Here is a 22,599-nt window from a genome sequence, read left to right on the forward strand (position 1 = left end):
GTAAGGAGATGCTAGAGTGGTGAGGTGGGAATAGGGGGGTTGGTGGGGAACACCCTCATAGAGGCAAAGGGGGATGGGAGTGGTTATGGAGGGAAAACCAGGAAGGGGAACAACATTTGAAATGTAAATAAAATTACAAAAAAAGAGTTTACAATTGGTCCCTACAGATCTGTACCTATTGCAGTTGAATACTTTGTTGACTGATTTTATAATACAAGTAACTAAGTGAATCTCCTATTTGTATTTTTCCTATAGCAATCTGTAACTCCCAGCACGGCAGAATTCTTTGTGTTTCCTTAAACATTTTCTCTAAAGCATTTTCATCAGAACCAGCCAACAGAATGTCATCCATATAATGATAAATGATAGATGGAGGAAATTGCCTACAAATTATTTCTAATGGTTGTTGTACAAAATATTGACATAAAGTTGGACTATTTAAATTTCCTGTGGAAGTACTTTCCAATGGTTTCTTTTCATTGGACTACTGTTGTTCAGAATAGTTACTGAGAAAGCAAACCTTTCCCTCTCCCATTCATGCAAGGGTATTGTGAAATAGCAATCTGTCAAGTCCATTACTATATAGGCCATGATCTCAGTAACAAAAATGGTAAAGGAAGTCTAGGCTGTAAAGGAGCCATTTGTTGAATTACCTTGTTAACTGCTCTTAAATCAGTTGTCGTCCTCCATTTTCCTGATTTCTTTTTCACAACAAACACAGGGATATGTTCTTCCTTTGTTATGGGCCACTGCTCTTTCTATACCTGTCTATTTAATAGGGACATTTTAGGGACAAGGCTGTCCATTTTAGGGACAAGGCTGCTGGTATGTCAGCAGTGACCCTTTATATAAATTTGGAAACTCAATCCCTGTGATGTCTTGTGTTTTGATAATGCACACAGCTTGTGATTGTTTTCTATCACCCATATCACTAGCTTCCCCAGGGATAATCTACCATATCACCCCTAATTTCCTTATTCACTGTCCTTAGAATTGCAGGAATATGATTGAGTACACCATTTTCGTAAAAGATCCATTCCCCATAAATTTATGGGTACGTCAGCCACATAAGGTCTCAACTTTCCAGTTTGCCCTTCTGGTCCTACACAGTTAATCCATCGGACACATTGTCTTATTCCTGATAATTTACCAATCCCTACAAACTGTGTAAACCTTCTGAAGTAGCCAATCTGGATTTTTGAGAAGCTATACTAATCCTCAGCTCCTGTACCCACCAAAACTTCCATTTCAACACTGTTCATTTGTACCATGAATTTGGATCTCTGATCATTAACCACTGTTTGCCAGAACACATGTTTTTCAGTATTCCCAAAAGCCCTTGTTCTTTTTACCTGTGCAGCCTTGCCCTTGAAATAAGGAAACAACAGCTGAGCAATTCTTTTTTTCTTTTATTGGATATTTTTTAATTTATATTTCAAATGTTATTCCCTTTCCTGGTTTCCCAGACATAAGCCTCTTATCCCATCCCTCTCCCCTTCTTCTATAAGGGTGTTCCTCTCCCTATCCACCCCCCCATACACCCCCTTTTCCCCCGACATTCCCCTACACTGGGGGGCCCAGCCTTGGCAGGACCAAGGCCTTCCCCTTCCATTGGTGTCCAACAAGGCCATCCTCTGCTACATATGCAGCTGGAGCCATAGATCCATCCACGTATAATCTTTGGGTAGTGGTTTAGTCCCTGGAAGCTCTGGTTGGTTGGCATTGTTGTTCATATGGGTTAGCTACCAATCCTTTCTCTAATTCCTGCAATGGGGGTCCTATTCTCAGTTCAGTGGTTTGCTGCTAGCATTTGCCTCTGTATTTTACATGAGCTGAGCAATTTTATCCTCTGCATTAATTTGCATCTCCAGTTTCTTTTTTACATATACCATAATTTTAATTTCTTCCTTGCTATCCCCATCTACTATGCCTGGGTGTACAATAAATTGTTGAGAAGTTAATCCACTTCTTCCTAAAATTATTCGCACTATCCCTGAAGGTAAAGAACCATAAATACCAGTCATTAACTTGTAACATTCCATTTTGGGGGATAGTGTAAGAGGCATATCTGTGACCAGATCCAAAGCTGCACTGTAGCATGTATAAGATATTTAGTTTTGATTTTCTTGCCCATTTGGTACCTCCTGGTTGACCAAAGGAAGATGACTCATATTGTTTGCTGCAGGACCTCAAGCTGACAGTCCCCACTGTTCATTTCCCAATGACAAGAGGTTACTTTGTATGTCTCTCTTAGACCTACAATGTTTAGACTGATGTTTGCCATTTCCACAGGAGCTATAATACCCTGGAAGCCTTTATGGCTCATAGAAACCAGGACCTGCTTGTTCTCATCTACGATTACCATATTCTCTAGAGTCAATATACCTGTTATTTTGAGTTCTGAATCTTCTAACCTTACAATTTCTTTGGAAATGGCCAGATTCACCACAATTAAATCATTGAGCATTTTGATTCCTAAGACTTCTAGCTATGTCCTGTGATGTTCCTGAGAGCCAATTACAGTTGTCTCTCTTATCCATTTGTCTATCAGGATTCCTTGTGCTTTCAATGCTCTTGTTGTTCTTACATTCAGTATTCACATTTTTCAAATGCTAAGATCTCTATCAGTGACTGTCTGGTTCCAGGGTTTGATATGGCTCTATTTATAGTTCAACCCAATCTCTGTAAGAAAACAGTAAAGGCTTCTGTAGGTCCCTGTATTGCCTTTGTAAATGAGGTAGATTTCTTCCCTGGCTCCTAAATCATATCCCAAACTCTTAAAGTTGCAACATGACATTGTTCAATTATGATATCATCAGATTGGACTTGTTCTTTTGTGTGTGTGGTAGGGGGTGCACTGAATGCTATTGATGGTATTCAAGAGAGTAAGGAGGGTTCCCTAGGCCCTGTTATTATGGGGGTCTGGGGTGGAAATTGTGAGGGAGATGCTCAGTGTTGGGGGCTGAGTTGGAACAGGGACTCCTCAGCAACGGAAGGTCTCTCTCTTGTTCTCAGTGTCCTTGCTGGGTGGGTGGTCCAGGGATTTTTACTCCTTGGAGGCTATGTAGGCCATGAGGTCCACCACCCTGTTACTGTAGAGGTATTCATTGTCATAACTGGAAATGAGCTTTACAAAGTTGTCACTGAGAGCAATGCCAGCCCCAGCATCAAGGTAGAAGAATGTGAGTTACTGTTGAAGTCACAGGAGACAACTTGGGGCTGGCAGAATGCCCTTTAGTGGGCCTTTGGATGCCTGCTTCACCACATTTTTGATGTCATCATACTTGGCAGATTTCTCTAGGCGGCAAGTCAGATCCACAACAGATATATTGGGAGTAGTAACACAGAAGGCCATGCCAGTGAGCTTCCTGTTCAGCTCTGTGATGACATTGCCCACAGACTTGGCAGCACCAGTGGATGCAGGGATTATGTTCTGGACAGCCCCATAGCCATCACACCACAGCTTTCCAGAGGTGCCATCCAGAGTTTTCTGAGTGGCAGCAATAGCATGGACTGTGGTCATGAGTCCTTCTGTGATGCCAAAGTTGTTATGGATGACCTTGGCCAGGGGGCTAAGCAGTTGGTGGTGCAGAATACACTGCTGACAATCTTGAGTGAGTTGTTATATTTTTCTTGGTTCACACCCATCACAAACATGAGGGCATTGGCAGAAAAGGTGGAGATGATGACCCTTTTGGCCCCACCCTTCAATTGGGCCCCAGCCTTCATTATGGTGGTAAAGACGCCAATAGACTCCACAATGTACTCAGCACCGGCATCACCCCATTTGATCTTAGCAGGATCTTGCTCCTGGAAGATGGTGATGGGCTTCCTGTTGATGACAAGCTTCCCATTCTCAGCCTTGACTGTGTCACTGAATTTGCCATGGGTAGAGTCATACTGGAACATGTAGACCATGTAGTTAGGGTCAATGAAGGGGTCACTGATGGCAATAATCTACACTTTGCCAACTGCAGAGCAGAAGGCAGCTCTGGTAATCAGGTGCCCAATATGGCCAAATCTGTTTACACAGACCTTCACCATCTTGTCTACCAGACAAGGCTGGCACTGTATGAGAAGATGTGGAATAGGGAGGAGCAGAGAGCCTGGATTTCTTCTTGTAGATCAGCATAATGCTCTTCACCAAGAAGCTAGCCTTTAGTAACATTTATCCTCCTTGCTATATTATGTTGTTCCTTTTTTGTGCCTTTCTGCCTCCACCACAACAACCATTGTAATTGCTGACCAGCTTCTAGCACAGATAACACCAATCCCTTCCAGACTTGGAGAGTAACACTATTCTGCATAGCCCAAGTACTTAATATTTGCTTAACAAATAGAGAGTGCAAGCCATATAATATAATAGCCTCTATTTTTTTTAGGAATAAAAAGAAAAATATTTATTCAACGCAGCTAGTGCTGGCTACTTTTATGTCAACTTGACACAAGCTAGAGTTATCTGAAAGGAGGAAACTTCTATTATGAAAATGCCTCCATAAGACCTAACTATAAAGCATTTTCTTTTTTTTTTATTAACTTGAGTATTTCTTATATACATTTCGAGTGTTATTCCTTTTCCTGGTTTCTGGGCAAACATCCCCCTAATCCCTACCCCTCCCCTTCTTTAGGGGTGTTCCCCTCCCCATCCTCCCCCCATTGCTGCCCTCCCCCCAACAATCTAGTTAACTGGAGGTTCAGTCTTAGCAGGACCCAGGGCTTCCCCTTCCACTGGTGCTCTTACTAGGATATTCATTGCTACCTATGAGGTCAGAGTCCAGGGTCAGTCCATGTATAGTCTTTAGGTAGTGGCTTAGTCCCTGGAAGCTCTGGTTGCTTGGCATTGTTGTTCATAAGGGGTCTCGAGCCCCTTCGAGCTCTTCCAGTCCTTTCTCTGATTCCTTCAACGGGGTTCCCGTTCTCAGTTCAGTGGTTTGCTGCTGGCATTCGCCTCTGTATTTGCTGTATTCTGGCTGTGTCTCTCAGGAGCGATCTACATCCGGCTCCTGTCGGCCTGCACTTCTTTGCTTCATCCATCTTGTCTAATTGGATGGCTGTATATGTATGGGCCACATGTGGGGCAGGCTCTAAATGGGTGTTCCTTCTGTGTCTGTTTTAATCTTTGCCTCTCTATTCCCTGCCAAGGGTATTCTTGTTCCCCTTTTAAAGAAGGAGTGAAGCATTCACATTTTGATCATCCGTCTTGAGTTTCATTTGTTCTAGGCATCTAGGGTAATTCAAGCAATTGGGCTAATAGCCACTTATCAATGAGTGCATACCATGTGTGTTTTTCTGTGATTGGGTTACCTCACTCAGGATGATATTTTCCACTTCCAACCATTTGCCTACGAATTTCATAAAGTCATTGATTTTGATAGCTGAGTAATATTTCATTGTGTAGATGTACCACATTTTCTGTATCCATTCCTCTGTTGAAGGGCATCTGGGTTCTTTCCAGCTTCTGACTATTATAAATAAGGCTGCGATGAACATAGTGGAGCATTTGTCTTTGTTATATGTTGGGGCATCTTTTGGGTATATGCCCAAGAGAGGTATAGCTGGATCCTCAGGCAGTTCAATGTCCAATTTTCTGAGGAACCTCCAGACTGATTTCCAGAATGGTTGTACCAGTCTGCAATCCCACCAACAATGGAGGAGTGTTCCTCTTTCTCCGAATCCTCGCCAGCATCTGCCGTCATCTGAGTTTTTGATCTTAGCCATTCTCACTGGTGTGAGGTGAAATCTCAGGGTTGTTTTGATTTGCATTTCCCTTATGACTAAAGATGTTGAACATTTCTTTAGGTGTTTCTCAGCCATTCAGGATTCCTCAGCTGTGAATTCTTTGTTTAGCTCTGAACCCCATTTTTTAATAGGGTTATTTGTCTCCTTGCGGTCTAACTTCTTGAGTTCTTTGTATATTTTGGATATAAGGCCTCTATCTGTTGTAGGATTGGTAAAGATCTTTTCCCAATCTGTTGGTTGCTGTTTTGTCCTAACCACAGTGTCCTTTGCCTTACAGAAGCTTTGCAGTTTTATGAGATCCCATTTGTCGATTCTTGATCTTAGAGCATAAGCCATTGGTGTTTTCTTCAGGAAATTTTTTCCAGTGCCCATGTATTCCAGATGCTTCCCTAGTTTTTCTTCTATTAGTTTGAGTGTATCTGGTTTGATGTGGAGGTCCTTGATCCACTTGGACCTAAGCTTTGTACAGGGTGATAAGCATGGATCGATCTGCATTCTTCTACATGTTGACCTCCAGTTGAACCAGCACCATTTGCTGAAAATGCTGTCTTTTTTCCATTTAATGGTTTTGGCTCCTTTGTCAAAAATCAAGTGCCCATAGGTGTGTGGGTTCATTTCTGGGTCTTCAATTCTGTTCCATTGGTCTATCTGTCTGTCTCTGTACCAATACCACTACAGTTTTTATCACTATTGCTCTGTAATACTGCTTGAGTTCAGGGATAGTGATTCCCCCTGAAGTCCTTTTATTGTTGAGGATAGTTTTAGCTATCCTGGGTTTTTTGTTATTCCAGATGAATTCCCAAATTGTTCTGTCTAGCTCTTTGAAGAATTGGGTTGGAATTTTGATGGGGATTGCATTGAATCTGTAGATCGCTTTTGGTAAAATGGCCATTTTTTACTATATTAATCCTACCAATCCATGAGCATGGGAGATCTTTCCATCTTCTGAGGTCTTCTTCAATTTCTTTCTTCAGAGTCTTGAAGTTCTTATTGTACAGATCTTTTACTTGCTTGGTTAAAGTCACACCGAGGTACTTTATATTATTTGGGTCTATTATGAAGGGTATCATTTCCCTAATTTCTTTCTCGGCTTGTTTCTCTTTTGTGTAGAGGAAGGCTACTGATTTATTTGAGTTAATTTTATACCCAGCCACTTTGCTGAAGGTGTTTATCAGCTTTAGTAGTTCTCTGGTGGAACTTTTGGGATCACTTAAATATACTATCATATCATCTGCAAATAGTGATATTTTGACTTCTTCTTTTCTGATCTGTATCCCCTTGACCTCCTTTTGTTGTCTGATTGCTCTGGCTAGAACTTCAAGAACTATATTGAATAAGTAGGGAGAGAGTGGGCCTTGTCTAGTCCCTGATTATAGTGGGATTGCTTCAAGTTTCTCTCCATTTAGTTTAATGTTAGCAACTGGTTTGCTGTATATGGCTTTTACTATGTTTAGGTATGGGCCTTGAATTCCTATTCTTTCCAGGACTTTTATCATGAAGGGGTGTTGAATTTTGTCAAATGCTTTCTCAGCATCTAATGAAATGATCATGTGGTTTTGTTCTTTCAGTTTGTTTATATAATGGATCACGTTGATGGTTTTCCGTATATTAAACCATCCCTGCATGCCTGGGATGAAGCCTACTTGATCATGGGGGATGATTGTTTTGATGTGCTCTTGGATTCGGTTTGCCAGAATTTTATTGAGTATTTTTGCGTCGATATTCATAAGGGAAATTGGTCTGAAGTTCTCTTTCTTTGTTGGGTCTTTGTGTGGTTTAGGTATAAGAGTAATTGTGGCTTCATAGAAGGAATTCGGTAGTGCTCCATATGTTTCAATTTTTTGGAATAGTTTGGATAATATTGGTATGAGGTCTTCTATGAAGGTCTGATAGAATTCTGCACTAAACCCATCTGGACCTGGGCTCTTTTTGGTTGGGAGAACTTTAATGGCTGCTTCTATTTCCTTAGGAGTTATGGGGTTGTTTAACTGGTTTATCTGTTCCTGATTTAACTTCGGTACCTGGTATCTGTCTAGGAAATTGTCCACTTCCTGCAGATTTTCAAGTTTTGTTGAATATATGCTTTTAAAGTAAGATCTGATGATTTTTTGAATTTCCTCTGAATCTGTAGTTATGTCTCTCTTTTCATTTCTGATTTTGTTAATTTGGACACACTCTCTGTGTCCTCTCGTTAGTCTGGCTAAGGGTTTATCTATCTTGTTGATTTTCTCAAAGAACCAACTTTTGCTTCTGTTGATTCTTTCTATGGTCCTTTTTGTTTCTACTCGGTTGATTTCAGCTCTCAGTTTGATTATTTCCTGCCTTCTACTCCTCCTGGGTGTATTTGCTTCTTTTTGTTCTAGAGCTTTTAGGTGTGCTGTCAAGCTGCTGACATATGCTCTTTCCTGTTTCTTTTTGCAGGCACTCAGCGCTATGAGTTTTCCTCTTAGCACAGCTTTCATTGTGTCCCATAAGTTTGGCTATGTTGTACCTTCATTTTCATTAAATTCTAAAAAGTCTTTAATTTCTTTCTTTATTTCTTCCTTGACCAGGTTATCATTGAGTAGATCATTGTTCAATTTCCACGTATATGTGGGCATTCTTCCCTTATTATTATTGAAGATCAGTTTTAGGCCGTGGTGGTCTGATAGCACGCATGGGATTATTTCTATCTTTCTGTACCTGTTGAGGCCCGTTTTTTGACCAATTATATGGTCAATTTTGGAGAAAGTACCATGAGGAGCTGAGAAGAAGGTATATCCTTTTGCTTTAGGATAGAATGTTCTTTAGGATAGAATGTTAAGTCCATTTGGCTCATGACTTCTCTTAGTCTGGCTACGTCTTTGTTTAATTTCTGTTTCCATGATCTGTCCATTGATGAGAGTGGGGTGTTGAAATCGCCTACTATTATTGTGTGAGGTGCAATGTGTATTTTGAGCTTTAGTAAGGTTTCTTTTACGTATGTAGGTGCCCTTGTATTTGGGGCATAGATATTTAGGATTGAGAGTTCATCTTGGTGGATTTTTCCTTTGATGAATATGAAGTGTCCTTCCTTATCTTTTTTGATGACTTTTAGTTGAAAATTGATTTTATTTGATATTAGAATGGCTACTCCAGCTTGCTTCTTCTGACCATTTGCTTGGAAAGTTGTTTTCCAGCCTTTCACTCTGAGGTAATGTCTGTCTTTGTCTCTGAGGTGTGTTTCCTGTAGGCAGCAGAATGTAGGGTCCTAGTTGCCTATCCAGTTTGTTAATCTATGTCTTTTTATTGGGGAGTTGAAGCCATTGATGTTGAGAGATATTAAGGAATAGTGATTATTGCTTCCTGTTTTATTCATATTTCGATATGAGGTTATGTTTGTGTGCTTTTCTTCTCTTTGTTTTGTTCCCAAGATGATTAGTTTCTTGCTTCTTCTAGGGTATAGCTTGCTTCCTTATGTTGGGCTTTACCATTTATTACCTGTGTAGTGCTGGATTTGTAGAAAGATATTGTGTAAATTTGGTTTTGTCATGGAATATCTTGGTTTCTCCATCAATGTTAATTGAGAGTTTTGCAGGATACAGTAACCTGGGCTGGCATTTGTGTTCTCTTAGGGTCTGTATGACATCTGTCCAGGATCTTCTGGCTTTCATAGTCTCTGGCGAAAAGTCTGGTGTGATTCTGATAGGTCTGCCTTTATATGTTACTTGACCTTTTTCCCTTACTGCTTTTAATATTCTTTCTTTATTTTGTGCGTTTGGTGTTTTGACTATTATGTGACGGGAGGTGTTTCTTTTCTGGTCCAATCTATTTGGAGTTCTGTAGGCTTCTTGTATGTCTATGGGTATCTCTTCTTTTAGGTAAGGGAAGTTTTCTTCTGTGATTGTGTGAAGATATTTACTGGTCCTTTGAGCTGGGAGTCTTCACTCTCTTCTATACCTATTATCCTTAGGTTTGATCTTCTCATTGAGTCCTGGATTTCCTGTATGTTTTGGACCAGTAGCTTTTTCCGCTTTACATTATCTTTGACAGTTGAGTCAATGATTTCTATGGAATCTTCTGCTCCTGAGATTCTCTCTTCCATCTCTTGTATTCTGTTGGTGAAGCTCGTATCTACAGCTCCTTGTCTCTTCTTTTGGTTTTCTATGTCCAGGGTTGTTTCCATGTGTTCTTTCTTGATTGCTTCTATTTCCATTTTTAATTCCTTCAACTGTTTGATTGTGTTTTCCTGGAATTCTTTCAGGGATTTTTGTGACTCCTCTCTATGGGCTTCTACTTGTTTATTTATGTTTTCCTGGAATTCTTTCAGGGATTTTTGCGATTCCTCTCTGTAGGCTTCTACTTGTTCTCTAAGGGAGTTCTTCAAGTCTTTCTTGTCCTCCAGCATCCTGATCAAATATGATTTTGAAACTAGATCTTGCTTTTCTGGTGTGTTTGGATATTCCCTGTTTGCTTTATTGGGAGAATTGGGCTCTGATGATGCCATGTAGTCTTGGTTTCTGTTGCTTGGGTTCCTGCGCTTGCCTCTTGCCATCAGATTATCTCTAGTGTTACTTTGTTCTGTTATTTCTGACAGTGGCTAGACTGTCCTATAAGCCTGTGTGTCAGGAGTGCTGTAGACCTGTTTTCCTGTTTTCTTTCAGCCAGTTATGGGGACAGAGTGTTCTGCTTTTGCGCGTGTAGTTTTTCCTATCTACATGTCTTCAGCTGTTCCTGTGAGCCTGTGTCTTGAGTTCACCAGGCAGGTTACTTGCAGCAGAAAAGTTGGTCTTACCTGTGGTTCCGAGGCTCAAGTTTACTCGTGGGATGCTGCCTACTAGCTTTCCGCGGTGGCAGCAACAAGGAAGATCTGTGCCGCCCTTTCCCGGGAGCTTCCGTGCACCAGGGTTCCAGATGGCGTTTGGTGTTTTCCTCTGGAGTCAGAGATGTGTGCAGAGTGCAGTCTCTTCTGGTTTCCCAGGCGTGTCTGCCTCTCTGAGGGTTTAGCTCTCCCTCCCACGGGATTTGGGTGCAGAGAACTGTTTATCCGGTCGGTCCCTTCAAGTTATGGCAGTGTCTCAGACGCAGTGGATCTGCTGCTCCTGGGCCCTCCTCTACGGGGACCCAGAGGCCGTATACAGTTTCCTCTTGGGCCAGGGATGTGGGCAGGGGTGGGCAGTGTTGGTGGTCTCTTCCACTCTGCAGCCTCAGGAGTGCCCACCTGACCAGGCGGTGAGGTCTCTCTCCCACGGGGTTTGGGAGTAGAGAGCTGCTGCTGCGGGCAGGGATCCGCTGGTTTGGGACTCCCCCCCCCCCCCCCCCCGCTAAATACCGGAAGTGCCCGGTCCTAGAGGAATTTTGCCTCTGTGTGTCCTGAGTTCACCAGGCAGGTCGCTTGCAGCAGAAAAGTTGGTCTTACCTGTGGTCCCGAGGCTCAAGTTTGCTCGTGGGGTGCTGCCTACGAGCTCTCCGCGGTGGCAGCAACCAGGAAGATCTGCCTTAGGAAGAGTCAGCTCAGCAGCTTGGTTCACAACAGCTGAGTTCCTTGGGGAGGGAACATATTTAAGCCACTTCTGATATTCCTCATCAAATGATAGAAAAAAAAACAAAAATAAAAGAAACAAAATGAAAAAGAAAGGAAAGGACACGACTGCTCCTAGGTATGGTGGAGGAGAAAGTTTATTGTAGAGAGGTGGGAGAGCACAGCCAGAAGCAAGCACATCTCTAATAGCCTCTTTAAAATGCTTTAGATCTAGCATTTCTAGTGGACACAAAGTCAGCTCATAATAAACATGACCACCCTTGTTAGCAGGCATTTGCTTCACAGAAACTGGGAAGACTGCAGTTGCCAGGTAAATCCTCTGATGAGCACTTGGCTGAACATAATCCACTGTTCCTGTATGCCTCCTGCTCTTCCCAGCCCCTTGTCTCATGGAGGTACTCTGGGCATCTGGCAGTGAAAGTGTGTGGAGTGTGGTGGAGCAGCAATTTGTCTTCTCTACTAGTCTGCTTCCTCTCTTGCATCATTCAGTAAATACCTGGTCTTAGACACCAAGCCTAAACCCTGATGTCCTCCTCCCACTGGTTCTTTTTGCTTCCCAAGCACTTCTACCTCTGTCTGCAAATCTCTAAGTGCAAAGCCAACTCTGTAATCCATTCTAACACAAGAGAATTTAGTAAACCTTCTGAGTTTTCAGCTTTCCCTCCAATCTTTCCTAGAACAGTATACCTAAAGACTATGAAGCAAAACCAGAAAACTCCCTCCAGAAGCAAGGCAGAAGACTACCCAGTGGCAGTTGCTACTATTTTACCAACCTCCTTAAACAACATTGCCAACCCATCAAGATTTGCTTTTTCCTTCACTACATTAGAAGTTATCCATTAGAGCTAAGTCACATTGAGTGTCACCTGTAGGCTTAGATTTTTCTCTAGACCTACTTTATTCAGGGTTATTGAACACTTCAACCAATCTCCTTTCTAGCCCACCAACAAGAGGTAGAGGAAAAGAAGGTTTATAGGAAAAAGGGGCATTGTGGACCTGTTTAAAAGGAATTCTTTGGGGTAATTCCACTCTTCATTGTCAGGATACTAGCAGTCCAGTCCAATAGCAAACACCAAATAAGGATCAATAGCAGCAGCTCAAACCAGCAGAAACCACAAGGTTCTGCAGAATCATATGAGTCATTGGAAGTGACAAAAATCAGCTGGAATACCACAAGAAGTTCTTTGGCACATTTCTCTCCACAAAGTGAAGACAAGCAAAGACCAGCAGCAAATAAGAGAAACCAGTGAAGCATTGCATGGTCTGTAAAGACCAGTGAAGTGCTGCACAGCATCACAATGCAAGAATGTCCTTTCCCTGTTTGTGGGGTTCTATATATACTCTTTCTAAACATTATGCACCCTCTCAAGCAACTGCTCCAGCAAATCATCACATGCCCTCTCATGTGTCTGCTTCAGTAAGACATTCTCTCACATGACAACATTCAGGAAAACATCACGTGACATAACTGAGTTTCCAAAGAAAGCAGAAATTTCCACTTCAGAGCATTTACAGCCATATCACACTGAACATGCCCAATCTTGTTTGATCTTAGAAGCTAAGTAGGGGTGGGCCTAGCTAAGTACTGAGATGAGAGAAGGAGTGAGGGACATATAAACAATAAAGACCTCCTTGTGTAAAGTAACAGGGTGTGATGGTTTCCACCTGGAATCCCAGCAGTGGGGAGAGGATTGCTGAGTCCAAGGCCAGGTTGAGCTACAGTGAGAGACTTTGCCTCTAAAATGAAATAAAACAATCAAGAAATTTTCTGATGGCAGGCCACAATTTGAGAAGAAACAAAATGTACATACCACATGTCTACCGTGAGGGATTTTGTCCTTGATTTATTCTCTCCCAATTTTACACATACACAATGTACTTTGATCCAACTCCCCATTGCCCTCTCTCATCCACTTTTCCCTCTCAACAAACCCCTTCCTCCCAACAAGTCCTCCTTTTTCCTTCCTGTGTTTTTGTGGCCACTGCATGTAATTAAGGCTTTCTACATGAAAACGAGTGGGGCAAAGGCAACTTACCAGTGTCTATAGCACAGAGGAATATACTTCTTTCTCCCTTTCACAGAAATGTTCGAAAGGCAAGAGCTCCTCAGGGAGGGGTGGGACACTGTGAGACCCTACCCTCTCTGTGATAGAAGGTTAAAGGGCCTGTTCTTGGGCAGGGACCATGCAGATAGCCACTGTCAGTAATTAGAGGAGAGCAAGGGGACAGAGCCAAGTAAAATCCTGGCCTGGGTCCTGAAGCAAAGAGAAAGCAGATAGACATCATGCTGGAGAAGGAGCTGAGAGTTCTATGCCTTGATCTGAAGGCAGCAGGAAATGACTGTGTCCCACACTTTAGCTTGAGCATAGCAGACCTCAAAGCCTGCCCTCACAGTGACACACTTCCTCCAACAAGGCTACACCTCCTCATTCCCCATGGACCAAGCATTCAAGCACAGGAATCTATGGGATCTATGGGAGCCCTAACTTCAAACTACCTCAGAGACACACACAGAGGCAGAGAGAGATACACAGAGAGAGGTGGGGACATCCTGAGTGGGAGGCTTGGAGAGCTTATATGAGGACTCTGAGAAGTACCAGGTACCCAGCAAACTACACCCAAATCCAGCCATGAGATTCCTGGGCTTGTTTAGTCACTTAGCTCCTGGCCTGAATTCAAAGCTGGTACAAAGGCCAGGATTATGCACAGGTTGGGACAGAAAGAGCTCCAAGCTAAGCATGCTCTCTCTCTGATCTAATGCATGCAAAGGGGCAACTGGGGTAGGAGGGTCAGAAAAATAAACAAACTCCAAGAAATTGTTCTCTAGCCTCCACATGTACACTATGAAAAGTAAAAGTGCATGTTCCATATACAAATAAGCAATAAACACAATCAAAAAGAGCAAGAAAACTATACAATGAGATACAGTAAAAAACCAACAGATGCCAGAGACCCTGCAAAGCTTGCAGGAGCAGTAAGTTACATCTGAAACTAATTTGAGGCCAGGTTCTTTATTGTTTTGTAATATGTGATCATTGCAATCTTTCCCTCATGGAGTTATTTTTGTTGTTTATACAAAATAATGATTAAAATAATGTAAAGCAGGAAGAAATAAAATATATACAACTAAACAACAAAAGAACCCAACAGCCTGTTTGAATGTTGGCCTAGTGTGCACAGAGCCCTAACTCCCATCCCCACTACTGCAAAACATTTTTTATACTTTATTATTTTTATGTGTATTGATATTTTGACAACATATATTTCTACATGAGGGTGTCAGATCCCCTGGAACAGGAGTTATATATGAGCAGTTGTGAGCTGCCATCTGGTGCTGGGAATTGAACCCAGGTCCTCGGGAAGAGGACCCAGTACTCTTAACTGCTGAGGCCTCTTCCCAGCCCCCTGCAAAATATTTTTTTTCTTTTTTTTTCTTTTTTTCGGAGCTGGGGACCGAACCCAGGGCCTTGCGGTTTCTAGGCAAGCGCTCTACCGCTGAGCTAAATCCCCAACCCCGCAAAATATTTTTTAAAGATTTATTTATTTATTTATGATATGTATGAGTACATTGTTGCTCTGAGAGCATAGAATCCCAAATGGTTGTGAGCCACCATGTGGTTGCTGGGAATTGAACTCAGGACCTCTGAAAGAGCAGTCAGTGCTCTTAACTGCTGAGCCATTTCTCCAGCCTCAAAATATTTTTTAAAAGTAGCAAAACTATGATGGGTGGGTCTGCCTGAACATGTATGGCCTTGATATTTGCCTCTAAACAATACAGTTCAGGTACTATTTGCATTGAATGAGGTGTGATGTCACCTAGAGATGATGTGAACAGGGAGATGCCGGTGGGTTCTATGCAAATATGGTACAATTTTATATAATGGCTTTGGGCATCTGTGGGTTCTGATAAAGGTCCCATCCCTGAGATACTGAGAGACAACTGTAATTGACAGAATAAGCAAATGGAAAATCAGCAGCAATATGAGAGAACTAAGGAACACCATCAAGGAACAGATGCTAGGCAACCGTTGCAGGACATTATCCAACAACACGTGTGTGTTGTTTTGTTTTTGTTTTGTGTTTGCTTTGTTTTTGAAGCAGGGTCTCTTGTGGTCCAGGCTGGCCTACAACAACTTTTTTAGCCAAGAATGACTCAAACATCTGTTCTTCCCACCTCCATTTCCCAAGTGCTTAGAAAAACAAGTGTTCATCAGCACACTGACTTGGATGTGCTTCTCAAGTGTATGAAAGTCACCCAAACAAAACCTCTTCTTTCACTTTTTTAAGTTTTGGGGGTTGAATCCAAGGTCTCTACTTTGGTTGGAATCTAAGGTCTGTACTGCCCTGCCTCTAAACCAGAAAGACAGAAATTTAAAAAGGCAGATTTGTTCAAGGTCAACCCTGAGAAAAATAGATTTCTCTGTCTCAATCCCTCAATCCATCTGTGTGTGTGTGTGTGTGTGTGTGTGTGTGTGTGTGTGTGAGAGAGAGAGAGAGAGAGAGAGAGAGAGAGAGAGAGAGATGGGTTTTTGTAGGATACTAAGAAATTCAAGTGTTGCAAAGGGCAGAAGCTTCTACCTTGGATCTTACTCTCTTTTCCAAAGTCTATCTGAACCTGGGACCTTGGCTTCCATAGCCAGCATCTGCATTTCTTTCCAGATTAATGTAGTATTTTCCTGCAAGTCAGTCCATAGGAGCTGAGGAGAGAGGGAGGCTGTCCAGAGGCTGTTTGTTCAAATTTAGAATAGTTGGCGAAAAAAGTGGAAACAGTTAGAAGGGAGAAGAAAAGGGACAACTCTATTCACTCTGTCTTTTTCTGTTTGTGGTTTTCCTCTCTCTCTCTCTCTCTCTCTCTCTCTCTCTCTCTCTCTCTCTCTCTCTCTCTCGTTTGAGACATAGGGTTTCCTTGTGTATCCCTGGATGCCCTGGAGCTTACTCCATAGATCAGGCTGGCCTCAAACTCACAGAGATCTACCTGTCTCTGGTTCCTGAGTGCTGGGATTTAAAGGCCTCCACTACCATCCATCTACTGTTATAGCACCACAGAGTTATACCTGCAGCAACTAAAACAGAATTCATTCTGTGTTGTGAAGCAAACTAGGAAATCTAGGAAAACTGAAGTCAACTTAATTTTTTGAGGTAGTCTTATATATTCCAAATTGTCCTCAAACTCATATGCAGAGCAAAGGATAACATTGAACTCCTAATCCTCCTGAGTTGGTCTTCTGAGTGCTGGCTTTACAGATGAGAGATATCACATTTGGTTTATGCTATTCTGGGGACTGTACCCAGGGCTGGCTTTGTGCATTGTGGGTAAATGCTCTACCAACTGAGTAATAGCCATATCAGTCCCAAATATATCTTTTATCTATAACCTAATTAAACCAAAAATCAATGAGGTATCTAGAAAACTCAAATATTTACAAATTAAACTGTGCATATTAAATATATTCAATAGGTTAAAAAGAAATTGGATTGGATATGGTGGCTCACACTGGCCATCCCTATACTCTTTGGAGAGTACGGCTGTAGAATCACTGTGAGTTTTGAGGCCAACCTAAGCTACAAGGTGAATTCCAGGCCAGCCTAGGCTACAGTTGAGATACTCTCAAAAAGACAGAAAGAGAATATTTGAGTTATCTTTTGTCTTTTTCTTACTAGAGATAACACTCAAGGCTTACCAAGCCACACCCTCAATCTTAGGAAACATTTTGAATTAAATGAAAACAAAACTATAGTCTACTTAATTTGTAGGATGCAGTTGAAGTATAGTGTTTTTAGGGAACTGCATAGTATTAAATGCTTACATTAGAAAAGATGAAAGTCTCATGTCAATGACCCCTGTTTCTGTACTGGCTGATTCTGTGTCAGCTTGACACAAGCTAGACTCATCAGAGAGGAGGGAGCCTCAGCTGAGGAAATGCCTCCATGAGATCCAGCTGTAAGGCATTTTCTCAGTTAGTGATCAATGAGGGAGGGTCCAGTCCATTGTGGGTGGTGCCATTCCTGGGCTGGTGGTCTTGGGATCTATAAGAAAGCAAGCTGAGTAAGCCAGTAAGCAGCACTCCTCCATGGCCTCTGCATCAGCTCCTGCCTTCAGGTTCCTGCCATTTAAATTCCTGGCCTGACTTCCTCCAGTGATGGACTACAAGCTGTAAGATGAAATAAACTGTTTCCTCTTCAAGTTTCTTTCAGCCATGGTGTTTATCACAGCAATAGAAGGCGAGCTAGGACAGCTACTGTACTAAGAAATTAGAAAAGGGGATAGAATAAACCCAAAGCGAGGAGAAGGAAATAATAAGACAGAAATCAATGACACAAAACAGAAGCTAGCTCTCTGAAAAGATCAACAAAACTGAGGAGCTTCTAATCACATTGACAAAGACAAAATCAGAAGGCAGAGGCTTGGTAGAGCTCCTGCAGAGAATGAATGTATCCTACTGTTAAAGCCACAAACCACCCAAGACATAGTCTCAGGTAGGATGAACAGTCGCATTGGACTACTTGAAATTTTCCCATTAAGAAAACAAAAAAACTGTTCCCTGTCTTTTGGACACACCTGTACTTGGCACACCTGGGAGGAAGGCCAAGAGAATCAAGAGGTGAAGGTCATTCTTGGCTACATGTCAAGTTCAAGGCCAGCCTGAGGTAAATGGGACCCTGCTTTGAATGAATGAGTGAATGAATGAATGATTATATATACATAAATAAGAAAAACATCACCTACAACATAAAATACTGTTTCAAGAATGAAAACTGGTAGGCATCCTTAGTTCAGTGGTAGAGCGCTTGACCAACATGCATGAGATACTGGGTTCAATCCCCAGTAAGGAGAGGAGGGTACTAGGCATGTTGTTACATGCCTATAATCACAAGCACTCAAGACACTAAAGCAGGAAGATTGCTAAAAGTTCTAGGCCAGCCTGGGCTACGGAGCAAATCCTGTCTCATAAAACTGAGGTGGGTGGGCATGTATCTACAAAGAGTTGCCGGGAGGGGTGTTGTTTTGTTTAACCGCGTCTTACTGTGTAGGCCTAAACTTGCCTGGAACTCACTCTGTAATCCAGACTGGCCTGAAACTCTTGGCAATCCGCTTTCCCCAGCCTCCCACATGCTAGGACTCTAGACATGTACCACCACAACCAATTCACAATTTTTTTCTTTTGTACTGGGGATTGAACCTAAGGCCTCATATTTCCCAGGCAAGCAGCCGCTCAATGACTGACCTAGCCCTACAAGCCAAGTTTTCAAATGGACAGGAAATGCTCTGCCGAACAAGATAATATAGATAGCAAGTTAATATACAGATAGACATTTAAATTTTGTGGGTGTGCATCCACGTGTGCACACATATGTACTTACATTCTTGTGAGCATACCATGTGAATGCAGGTTACCATGGAGGCCAGAAAAGGGTGTCAGATCCCAAGAGGCAGGCTGTTACGACCTGCCCAACATGGGTTCAGGGAACTGAACTTGAGTTTTCTGTTTGAGCAGCAAGTGCTCTTAACCATTGAGCCATCTCTCCAACCCCTTCCCTTTTTTTGAGATAAGGCCCTTCTAAATTACCTGAGTGAACTTTGCAGGCCCCTGAGACTGTACTGCCAGACCCAGTTCACATGGATTAAACATGCTATAACCATGTAATCCAATATAAACCAGCTTCATAGATTTATTTATTGTATGTATGTGCATATACTGTTTTCAGACACAGCAGAAGAGGGCATCAGATCCCATTACAGATGGTTGCGAACCGGATCCCGGCCCGCAGCAGCTCTCTGCTCCCAGACCCTGTGAGAGAGAGACCCAACCGCCTGGTCAGGTGGGCACTCCTGAGGCTGCAGAGCGGAAGAGACCAACAACACTGCTCACCCCTGCCCACATCCCTGGCCCAAGAGGAAACTGTATAAGGCCTCTGGGCTCCCGTGGGGGAGGGCCCAGGAGCGGCAGGACCCCTGCCTGAGACACCGCTGGAACCTGAAGGAAACAGACCAGATAAACAGTTCTCTGCACCCAAATCCCGTGGGAGGGAGAGCTGAACCTTCAGAGAGGCAGACAAGCCTGGGAAACCAGAAGAGACTGCTCTCTGCACACACATCTCAGACGCCAGAGGAAAAAGCCAAAGACCATCTGGAACCCTGGTGCACTGAAGCTCCCGGAAACGGCAGCACAATTCTTCCTGGTTGCTGCCGCTGCAGAGAGCCCGTGGGCAGCACCCCACGAGCGAACTTGAGCCTCGGGACCACAGGTAAGACCAACTTTTCTGCTGCAAGAAAGCTGCCTGGTGAACTCAAGACACAGGCCCACAGGAACAGCTGAAGACCTGTAGAGAGGAAAAACTACATGCCGGAAAGCAGAACACTCTGTCCCCATAACTGACTGAAAGAGAGGAAAACAGGTCTACAGCACTCCTGACACACAGGCTTATAGGACAGTCTAGCCACTGTCAGAAATAGCAGAACAAAGTAACACTAGAGATAATCTGATGGCGAGAGGCAAGCGCAGGAACCCAAGCAACAGAAGCCAAGACTACATGGCACCATCAGAGTCCAATTCTCCCATCAAAACAAACATGGAATATCCAAACACACCAGAAAAGCAAGATCTAGTTTCAAAATCATTTTTGATCATGATGCTGGAAGACTTCAAGAAAGACGTGAAGAACTCCCTTAGAGAACAAGTAGAAGCCTACAGAGAGGAATCGCAAAAATGCCTGAAAGAATCGCAAAAATGCCTGAAAGAACTCCAGGAAAACATAAACAAGTAGAAGCCCATAGAGAGGAGACACAAAAATCCCTGAAAGAATTCCAGGAAAACATAAATAAACAAGTAGAAGCCCATAGAGAGGAGACACAAAAATCCCTGAAAGAATTCCAGGAAAACACAATCAAACAGTTGAAGGAATTAAAAATGGAAATAGAAGCAATCAAGAAAGAACACATGGAAACAACCCTGGATATAGAAAACCAAAAGAAGAGACAAGGAGCTGTAGATACAAGCTTCACCAACAGAATACAAGAGATGGAAGAGAGAATCTCAGGAGCAGAAGATTCCATAGAAATCATTGACTCAACTGTTAAAGATAATGTAAAGCAGAAAAAGCTACTGGTCCAAAACATACAGGAAATCCAGGACTCAATGAGAAGATCAAACCTAAGGATAATAGGTATAGAAGAGAGTGAAGACTCCCAGCTCAAAGGACCAGTAAATATCTTCAACAAAATCATAGAAGAAAACTTCCCTAACCTAAAAAAAGAGATACCCATAGACATACAAGAAGCCTACAGAACTCCAAATAGATTGGACCAGAAAAGAAACACGTCCCGTCACATAATTGTCAAAACACCAAACGCACAAAATAAAGAAAGAATATTAAAAGCAGTAAGGGAAAAAGGTCAAGTAACATATAAAGGCAGACCTATCAGAATCACACCAGACTTCTCGCCAGAAACTATGAAGGCCAGAAGATCCTGGACTGATGTCATACAGACCCTAAGAGAACACAACTGCCAGCCCAGGTTACTGTATCCAGCAAAACTCTCAATTAACATTGATGGAGAAACCAAGATATTTCATGACAAAACCAAATTTACACAATATCTTTCTACAAATCCAGCACTACAAAGGATAATAAATGGTAAAGCCCAACATAAGGAGGCAAGCTATACCCTAGAAGAAGCAAGAAACTAATCGTCTTGGCAACAAAACAAAGAGAATGAAAGCACACAAACATAACCTCACATCCAAATATGAATATAACAGGAAGCAATAATCACTATTCCTTAATATCTCTCAATATCAATGGCCTCAACTCCCCAATAAAAAGACATAGATTAACAAACTGGATACACAACGAGGACCCTGCATTCTGCTGCCTACAGGAAACACACCTCAGAGACAAAGACAGACACTACCTCAGAGTGAAAGGCTGGAAAACAACTTTCCAAGCAAATGGTCAGAAGAAGCAAGCTGGAGTAGCCATTCTAATATCAAATAAAATCAATTTCCAACTAAAAGTCATCAAAAAAGATAAGGAAGGACACTTCATATTCATCAAAGGAAAAATCCACCAAGATGAACTCTCAATCCTAAATATCTATGCCCCAAATACAAGGGCACCTACATACGTAAAAGAAACCTTACTAAAGCTCAAAACACACATTGCACCTCACACAATAATAGTGGGAGATTTCAACACCCCACTCATATCAATGGACAGATCATGGAAACAGAAATTAAACAGTGATGTCGACAGACTAAGAGAAGTCATGAGCCAAATGGACTTAACGGATATTTATAGAACATTCTATCCTAAAGCAAAAGGATATACCTTCTTCTCAGCTCCTCATGGTACTTTCTCCAAAATTGACCATATAATTGGTCAAAAAATGGGCCTCAACAGGTACAGAAAGATAGAAATAATCCCATGCGTGCTATCGGACCACCACGGCCTAAAACTGGTCTTCAATAACAATAAGGGAAGAATGCCCACATATACGTGGAAATTGAACAATGCTCTACTCAATGATAACCTGGTCAAGGAAGAAATAAAGAAAGAAATTAAAAACTTTTTAGAATTTAATGAAAATGAAGATACAACATACCCAAACTTATGGGACACAATGAAAGCTGTGCTAAGAGGAAAACTCATAGCGCTGAGTGCCTGCAGAAAGAAACAGGAAAGAGCATATGTCAGCAGCTTGACAGCACACCTAAAAGCTCTAGAACAAAAAGAAGCAAATACACCCAGGAGGAGTAGAAGGCAGGAAATAATCAAACTCAGAGCTGAAATCAACCAAGTAGAAACAAAAAGGACCATAGAAAGAATCAACAGAACCAAAAGTTGGTTCTTTGAGAAAATCAACAAGATAGATAAACCCTTAGCCAGACTAATGAGAGGACACAGAGAGTGCGTCCAAATTAACAAAATCAGAAACGAAAAGGGAGACATAACTACAGATTCAGAGGAAATTCAAAAAATCATCAGATCTTACTGTAAAAGCCTATATTCAACAAAACTTGAAAATCTTCAGGAAATGGACAATTTCCTAGACAGATACCAGGTACCGAAGTTAAATCAGGAACAGATAAACCAGTTAAACAACCCCATAACTCCTAAGGAAATAGAAGCAGCCATTAAAGGTCTCCCAACCAAAAAGAGCCCAGGTCCAGACGGGTTTAGTGCAGAATTCTATCAAACCTTCATAGAAGACCTCATACCAATATTATCCAAACTATTCCACAAAATTGAAACAGATGGAGCACTACCGAATTCCTTCTACGAAGCCACAATTACTCTTATACCTAAACCACACAAAGACACAACAAAGAAAGAGAACTTCAGACCAATTTCCCTTATGA

At 42.1% G+C, this 22,599-nt stretch overlaps 1 pseudogene; it reads right to left on the bottom strand.

Annotated features, from left to right (window-relative positions):
* Window positions 1–1,567: 1,567 nt before the first annotated feature.
* Window positions 1,568–4,589, bottom strand: Gapdh-ps81 (Glyceraldehyde-3-phosphate dehydrogenase, pseudogene 81; annotated as a pseudogene).
* Window positions 4,590–22,599: the final 18,010 nt, after the last annotated feature.

The sequence above is a fragment of the Rattus norvegicus genome, chromosome X (genome assembly GCF_036323735.1).
Source record: "Rattus norvegicus strain BN/NHsdMcwi chromosome X, GRCr8, whole genome shotgun sequence".
NCBI lineage: Eukaryota > Metazoa > Chordata > Mammalia > Rodentia > Muridae > Rattus > Rattus norvegicus.